Below are 8,919 nucleotides of genomic sequence, written 5' to 3' on the forward strand. Positions count from 1 at the left end.
TATTGACATCCCCGACCGGGGACATAGTCCAATACGTACTTCTGATAATGTACACGGACTCCAACAACGCAGCCGAATACGAGGCCCTTTTACATGGTCTCCGGATGGCATTCTCCATGGGCATTCAACGCCTAGAGGTGCGCGTGGATTCAAACCTTGCAATATCCCAAATAAATGGAGACTTTGACGCCAAGGATCCGAAAATGGCAGCATATCGCAACGCTGTCCTAAAAATGTCAGCTCGGTTTGAAGGACTTGAATTCCATCACGTTGCCCGGGATAATAACCAAGCAGCCGACGTACTGGCACGCATCGGCGCAAAACGTGACGCTCTCCCTCCAAACATCTTCCTGGAACGGCTCTTCAAGCCATCCGTACTATGGGAAGAGGAGTCCGGAAATAACAAACCGGGAAAAGCCGCACTAACCGGCGATTCAGCCGACGACACAACACCTTTGGCCCACGACATAATGGCAGTAATCGCCCCATGGACAGAACCATTCCTAGCCTACTTGCTTGGGCAGGAACTCCCCGAAGACCAAAATGAGGCCCGCTGTATTGTCCGGCGATCTACAGCCTACAAGGTCCATGAGGGAGAACTTTATAAGAAAAGCACAACCGGAGTCCTTCAAAGGTGTATCTCCGAAGAAGAAGGGCGAAACCTTCTGGCTGAAATTCATCCGGACTAGGCGGACACCACGCCGCAGCTCGGGCCCTTGTAGGAAAGGCATTCCGTACAGGATTTTATTGGCCGACGGCCCGGGCAGATGCTCAGGACTTAGTCCAAAGATGCGTCGGTTGTTAGCTCTTTGCTAATCAGAGCCATATGCCACCTACCGCCCTCAAAACCATACCCATTACCTGGCCGTTCGCGGTCTGGGGGCTTGACATGGTTGGACCCCTTAAAGGAGGAGCCCACAAGCAAAGGTACCTATTGGTCATGGTGGACAAATTCACCAAATAGATAGAGGCCAAGCCAGTCAAAACGGCAGAGCCCGGAGGTAGTACATCATTTTGGTGTCCCCCACAGCATCATCACCAATAACGGCACGAATTTTACGGCCGACGAGGTTAAATCATGGTGCAAAAATATGGGCATTAAGCTCGATTACGCTTCAGTCTATCATCCTCAAACCAACGGTCAAGTGGAACGAGCAAATGGTCTAATAATGAGCGGCATCAAACCCAGACTAGTGCGGTCACTTACGAAAACGGACACGCACTGGGTAGAGGAGCTCGACTCCGTACTCTGGGGGCTGCGGACAACGCCCAACCGTACTACCAGATTCACACCATTTTTTATGGTATACGGCGCAGAGGCAGTTCTGCCCTGCGACATCATTCATGACTCACCTCGAGTGCGCACGTACGAAGAAAGAGAAGCCGAGCTGGATCGGCAGGACAGCTTGGACGCATTGGAGGAAGAACGCGATGTCACCAAGGCTCGTTCCGCATTCTATCAGCAGCAGGCTCGAAGATATCAAAGCAGAGAAGTACGGGCCAAGACTTACAACGTTGGCGAACTAGTTCTACGCCTGCCGGACAAGAAAAAGGACAATCTCAAGCCCAAATGGGAGGGCCCCTTCATTATCGATCAAGTCCTGACCGGCGGAGCGTACCGTCTACGAAATGCGTCGGACAACCGACTCGAACTGAACCCATGGAACGCAGCCCGCCTCCGAAGATTCTATGCCTAGCGTCGGACGTCCCCTTCCCCCATTCAAATTTTTACACTTCAGCTGTCTTTTGTTTCTCTTTCTTCTCTTAACCCTTTTACTAAAAAGCCCTTAAGGGCCTACTTGCGCATTGTTCGCATACACTTGATGTGCCATCCGCACTCATTATACTTGGGGGCTTCTTTACCAGAAGCTTAATTATAAGGGCTTCATGCCCAGCACATGTGTCAAGCTTCCACATGTACCTTTTATTCACCATTATATGCATCGATATGACTTAAGTTTTGGCCAAGCTGGGTTGCCTAGCTCCTGTGCTTACCCCTACGTTCCCGATTGTTCGGCTAGGAGGTAAAGGGAGCACCTCTGCGATTGTTACTGCCGGGTCAGCCGGATGTGTACCTCAGACTGGGAGAAGCTGAAAGCTAGCATTCTTAAGGGAATATTCGGTCGGTGACTTGAAAGATGATTTTTTACCTACTTATTTATCTGCCCCCAGATGTTTTTCTGCTCTTTTCGCAGTCCAGACATGCACTTTAGGGCATGCCTCCCAGTGAAAGGAACCCTTAACGGAACTATTCTCCCTGGAAGATGTTTCTTACTAACCATGTAATATAACATAACTAGTTGGGCACTTGTCTGATAAAGCACTAATGACCCCTACGCCTGGTCTCCATGCATGCCCCGGTTGTTTCTTAACCGAGAAGGTATTCGGACACACTCCGGACTCTAGGGTCCCGAGGTTGAAGCGAAAAGGTCGGCAAAGACAAACGATCTACAATCCGGCTAGAAGGCATTTCACATGTCATTTTAAAAATACATTGTCAAATCGACTGACTGTATTCCTCCTCAATCCCGTCTAACAAGCTGTCTAATTTACAGTCCCGTTGGGAAAATTTGGCGGCCAATTCTACTTGGCCGTATACTAAAGTCACACGGACCTCCTTCCCATCGGGCCCCACAGGTCCGACCTCGGCCATGTGATTGGGATCCGCCTTCTTGTACCGCGTCTTCACCATGGCCCAGGCCTCCCTGGCACCTTGGCGGGAGGCCGAAATCTTCCATAAACGGAAGCGCTGCCGCACTCCCTGAAGCTTCTCCGCAAGCTCCCCAAGGCCTTCGGGCAGGGAGAGGGCCGGCCATAAAGCCTGGACGATGCTGTTCATTGCGTGCCGAACTCGTCCGAGCAGCTGCAACAGTTCGGGAAGTTGATCACCCGTCGATACAGGCATCTCCTCCGCAGGGCGACCTGTGAGTATACCTACAGACATATTTTGTCAATTGACTTCCTCGCCGAACTCTTCTTTTCAAAGGAGTTTGCTCAAGCACTTACTATAGATGCCGCGACGAAGCCGCTGATTCTCCTTAACGGAGCCGGACAGCTCGGCCCGAACGCCTTTCAGCTCTTCCCCAAGCTGGGCGTGGGCATCCTGGAGCTTGTTCCTTTCCTGCTGCACTCTATTCAGCACCCTCTCGCCGGCCTTCAGCTGGCGCAATAGTTCTTGCCTGTCCGGATCTTGCCCGGCAGCACCTGCAATGTCATTATTAGACTTGCGCGCACGCCGCACAGCGCTTATATTTTTTTTTAAAAAAATAATGTGTTACCAGGAGGGGTCTCTGTGTTTCCTCCTGCGGCAGCAAGTGCGGCCTCAAGTTGGGCCTTGCACTCTTGCAGCTCCTGAGACAGTTGGGTATTCTTCTCGGTAAGATCCTGCTTTTCAAATGATCCTTAAATCAGTTAATATAACTACTTTAAGTCTCGGGGGCTACTGGCATATACAACTATTAAATTATCTTTCCCGTATGTCTTTTACATACTGCTCCGTGGCTCTGGTAAAACCATCTTGAGCAGCACAGAGGTGCGCGTCCCCCGCGTTAAAGGCATTCAACGCCTCAGGGGAGAAGCACGCGTCGCGAAATACTGTCCGTCGGCGCCTGTGGTTCATGGCGCTCTCCACCTCAGACTTGGTGGCGGACAGTCTGTTGGCATCCTCCGTTGGAGGAGTGTCCAGCCCGCGCCTAGTGCTCGCGTCCCCCTCCAGACCAGGTGCTGGAGCCTGGCTGGTAGAGGCTGGATTGGCAACCTCTACGCCCGCAGTCCGGTGGGCGCTTTTTCTCCTACAAAAGTCGTGAGCACTCAAACGCTTCCTAGGAACGTTGCTCCAAATAATGAACTGTGAGCTATACCTTTGCGGCGACGTTTCAGTCCGCGCCGCGCTCCTCTTCCGCCTACTGGTCCGGACTGGCCTTTATTGGTCAGCCGCCGCGGGCTCGGCTTACCGCCCTGAAGGCGCTTCCTGCAAAACACCATCGTATGCGAAGGTCAGAAATGAGCGAGGAAGAAATAATGGTGTCGGGACTTCGGTCACAATCACCTGGGAAGCCGGATATAGTCCGGTGTAGTCAGCCGTAATGGCGACTAAAGCATTATCCATGCTGAGCTGGTGGAATACCCCGTCGATTAGCTCCACCTTTATGTCCGGATCCTCTTCGGAGGCCGGATCCCGGGATCTCTCTAGATCCTCAGGTTGTGGAGCTGGACTTCGCATGTCCTCCACAACCCAACGCAGCTCCTGCGTCGAAAAACACAATATAAGAAACCTAAACTTTGAAAGCATGGGTTGGGCACATAAAGTGTCCGCTTACCCAACGCCGAGGGTTATTCATGGAGAACCCATTCAACGGGTTCGTCTGGAGAAAGTCCTCCTTCTCTCCCTTGTACAGGCCGGACATGATCTTCGCCAGGTCCTCGGCCGAACCCGGCCCTTTGCGGCCATGACGGGTGGCATCGTCCTCCCCGTTGAAATCCCACATGGGGTGGCCCCTGTATTGTAATGGCTGCACCCCCCGCATAATGCATGTTGCCATGACTCCAATCATGGTCAACCCGGAATGGGCCAGTAACCTTATCCGGCCCATCAGATAATGGACGCTCTTGTCTTCCTCCAGTTGGGAGCTCCGCGGACGCCAACTAAGGCGTTTCTTCAGAGGAGCGATACTGAACTCCGGTAGGCCGATCCGAACAGGGTCCGGCAGCGGAGCGTCTGTAAAACCATTCCGAAGGCCAGTCTTCGGACGCCTTCTTAGGGGTTCCAGATGGATATCTGGTCCCGGCGATGCGCCAAATTTCGGCGCCGCCCACTTGATATATGGACCCCTCGTGAGAGCGGGGTACAAGGCAGAACAACCTCTTCCACGGCGTGAAATGGGGCTCGATGCCCAGGAATAGCTCGCAAAGAGCTACGTAACCCGCAATATGCAGGATAGAGGCGGGCGTGAGGTGATGAAGCTGGATTCCGTAGAACTCCAGGAGCCCGCGGAGGAACGGATGTACAGGAAATCCGAGCCCCCTTATCAGATAGGGGACGAAGCATACCTGCTCCCCTTTGTTGGGACTCGGGGTAGCCTCCGCTTGCTTCCCACCTTTGTAGGTGGGCAGCCCGGCTCGAACCGGAACCATGAAGGCCGGAGGGAGATATCCCTCCGCTTGGAGCTTCACCAGCTCGTTGTGCGGAACAGAGCATCTCCTCCATTCTCCTGGCAGAGGGCTGGGAGCGCGAGAAGAGGAGCCGCGTCGACGGTCCATGGTGGAATGGATTCTTGGTCAGAAGCACTCCGATGAGTACTCGCGGAGGGAGGGTGGTGTGATTTTGATCTGGATTCTTGCCTCTCTTATAGGCAGATTATTTGCGCACCTAGGGGGTAAAACATAAAAGATACCCTGGCTTTTCGCATTCATGCGACGCGTGGAAGATGGCCATTACTGGGCGTGGAAGCCAAGAAGCGCAACATTGATAAGGAAGCCAGACACTGTTCGGCAGGTACATGGAACTTAAAAGGAGAACCCGCCTTGCAACGCCGAAGACTACATACGCGCTGGACTTATCGTCATTGAAGCCTGGTTCGGGGGCTACTGAGGGAGTCCTGGACTAGGGGGTGTCCGGACAGCCGGACTATCATCGTCCGCCGACTCCAAGACTACGAAGATACAAGATTGAAGACTCCGTCCCGTGTCCAGATGGGACTTTCCTTGGCGTGGAAGGCAAGCTTGGCAATACGGATATGTAGATCTCCTACCATTGTAACCGACTCTGTGTAACCCTAGCCCTCTCCGGTGTCTATATAAACCGGAGGGCTTTAGTCCGTAGGACATAACATCCATTACAACAATCATACCATAGGCTAGCTTCTAGGGTTTAGCCTCCTTGATCTCGTGGTAGATCCACTCTTGTACTACCCATATCATCAATATTAATGAAGCAGGACGTAGGGTTTTACCTCCATCAAGAGGGCCCAAACCTGGGTAAAACATCGTGTCCCTCGTCTCCTGTTACCATCCGCCTAGACGCACAGTTCGGGACCCCCTACCCGAGATCCGCCGGTTTTGACACCGACAATGATCTTATCATATTTATGCTCAACTCAAACACCAAATAACATTTATTTAGGTTTAACACTAATCTCCAAAATATAGGGAGTGTGTGATGGTGATCATATCAATCTTGGAACTACTTCCAACACTCACCGTCACTTTCCTTCAACTAGTCTTTGTTTATTCTGTAACTCCTGTTTCGAGTTACTAATCTTAGCAACCGAACAAATACTCAGGGGCTACTATAAACACTAGTAAGGCCCACATCAATAACCTGTATATCAAATATACCCTTGTTCAATTTGCCATCCTTCTTATCCACAAAATATTCAGGAAATTTCCGCTTCCAGTGACCATTTCCTTTGCAGTGTAAGCACTTAGTTTCAGGCTTTGGTCCAGCTTTGGGCTTCTTCGCGGGAGTGACAACTTGCTTGCCATTCTACTTGAAGTTCCCTTCCTTTCCCTTTGCCCTTTTCTTGAAACTAGTGGTCTTATCAATCATCAACACTTGATGCTCTTTCTTGATTTCTACCTTCATCTATTTCAACATCATGAAGAGCTCAGGAATCATTTTCGTCATCCCTTGCATACTATAGTTCATCATGAAGTTCTAGTAACTTGGAGATGGTGACTAGAGAACTCTATCAATCACTATCTTATCTAGAAGATTAACTCCCACTTGATTCAAGCGATTGTAGTACCCAGACAATCTGAGCACATGCTCACTAGTTGAGCGATTCTCCTCCATCTTTTAGCTATAGAACTTGTTGGAGACTTCATATCTCTCAACTCGGGTATTTGCTTGAAATATTAACTTCAATTCTTGGAACATCTCATATGGTCCATGACATTCAAAACGTCTTTGAAGTCCCGATTCTAAGCTGTTAAGCATGGTGCACTAAACTACCAAGTAGTCATCATATTGAGCTAGCCAAACGTTCACAATGTCTGCATTTGCTCCTGCAATAGGTCTGTCACCTAGCGGTGTATTAAGGACATAATTCTTCTGTGTAGAAATGAGGATAACCTCAGATCACGGATCCAATCCGCGTCATTGCTACTAACATCTTTCAACATAATTTTCTCTAGGAACATATCAAAATAAACATATGAAAGCAACAACGCGAGCTATTGATCTACAACATAATTTGCAAAATACTTCCAGGACTAAGTTCATGATAAATTTAAGTTCAATTAATCATATTACTTAAGAACTCCCACTTAGACAGACATCTCTCTAGTCATCTAAGTGATCACGTGATCCAAATCAACTAAACCATGTCTGATCATCACGTGAGATGGAGTAGTTTTCAATGGTGAACATCACTATGTTGATCATATCTATTATATGATTCACGCTCGACCTCTCGGTCTCCGTGTTCCGAGTTCATATCTGTATTTGCTACGCTCGTCAAGTTTAACCTGAGTATTCCGCGTGTGCAACTGTTTTGCACCCGTTGTATTTGAACGTAGAGCCTATCACACCCGATCATCACGTGGTGTCTCAGCACGAAGAACTTTCTCCATGGTGCATACTTAGGGAGAACACTTCTTGATAATTAGTGAGAGATCATCTTATAATGCTACCGTCAATCAAAGCAAAAATAAGATGCATAAAGGATGAATATTACATGCAATCAATAAAAGTGATATGATATGGCCATCGTCATCTTGTGCTTGTGATCTCCATCTCCGAAGCACTATCGTGATCACCATCGTCACCGGCGCGACACCTTTATCTCCATCGTAGCATCGTTGTCATTTCGCCATCTATTGCTTCTACGACTATCGCTACCGCTTAGTGATAAAGTAAAGCAATTACAGGGCGCTTGCATTTCATACAATAAAGTGACAACCATATGGCTCCTGCTAGTTGCCGATAACTCGGTTACAAAACATGATCATCTCATATAATAAGTTATAGCATCACGTCTTGACCATATCACATCACAACATGCCCTGCAAAAACAAGTTAGACGTCCTCTACTTTGTTGTTGCAAATTTTACGTGGCTGCTACGGGCTGGGCAAGAACCGTTCTTACCTATGCATCAAAACCACAACGATAGTTCGTCAAGTTAGTGCTGTTTTAACCTTCTCAAGGACCGGGCGTAGCCACACTCGGTTCAACTAAAGTTGGAGAAACAGACACCCGCCAGCAACCTGTGTGCAAAGCACGTCGGTAGAACTAGTTTCGCATAAGCGTACGCGTAATGTCGGTCCGGGCCGCTTCATCCAACAATACCGCCGAACCAAAGTATGACATGCTAGTAAGCAGTATGACTTGTATCGCCCACAACTCACTTGTGTTCTACTCGTGCATATAACATCTACACATAAAACCTGGCTCTGATACCACTGTTGGGTAACGTAGTAATTTCAAAAATTTCCTACACACACGCAAGATCATGGTGATGCATAACAACGAGAGGGGAGAGTGTAGTCCACATACCCTCATAGACCAAAAACGGAAGTGTTAGAACAACGCAGTTGATGTAGTCGTACGTCTTCACGGCCCGACCGATCAAGCACCGAAACTACGACACCTCCGTGTTCTAGCACATGTTCAGCTCGATGCCGATCCCCGTACTCCGATCCAGTAGAATGTTGGGGAAGAGTTCCGTCAGCACGATGGCGTGGTGACAATCTTGATGTTCTACCGTCGCAGGGCTTCGCCTAAGCACTGCTACAATATTATCAAGGACTATGATGGAGGGGGGCACCGCACACGGCTAAGAGATCAAGAGATCAATTGTTGTGTCTATGGGGTGTCCCCCTGCCCGCGTATATAAAGAAGCTAGGGGGAAGGCGGACGGCCAAAGGAGGAGGGCGCGCCAAGGGGGGAGTCCTACTCCCACTGGGAGTAGGACTCCTCC

This window comes from Triticum dicoccoides, chromosome 7B (genome assembly GCF_002162155.2).
Source record: "Triticum dicoccoides isolate Atlit2015 ecotype Zavitan chromosome 7B, WEW_v2.0, whole genome shotgun sequence".
Classification (NCBI taxonomy): domain Eukaryota; kingdom Viridiplantae; phylum Streptophyta; class Magnoliopsida; order Poales; family Poaceae; genus Triticum; species Triticum dicoccoides.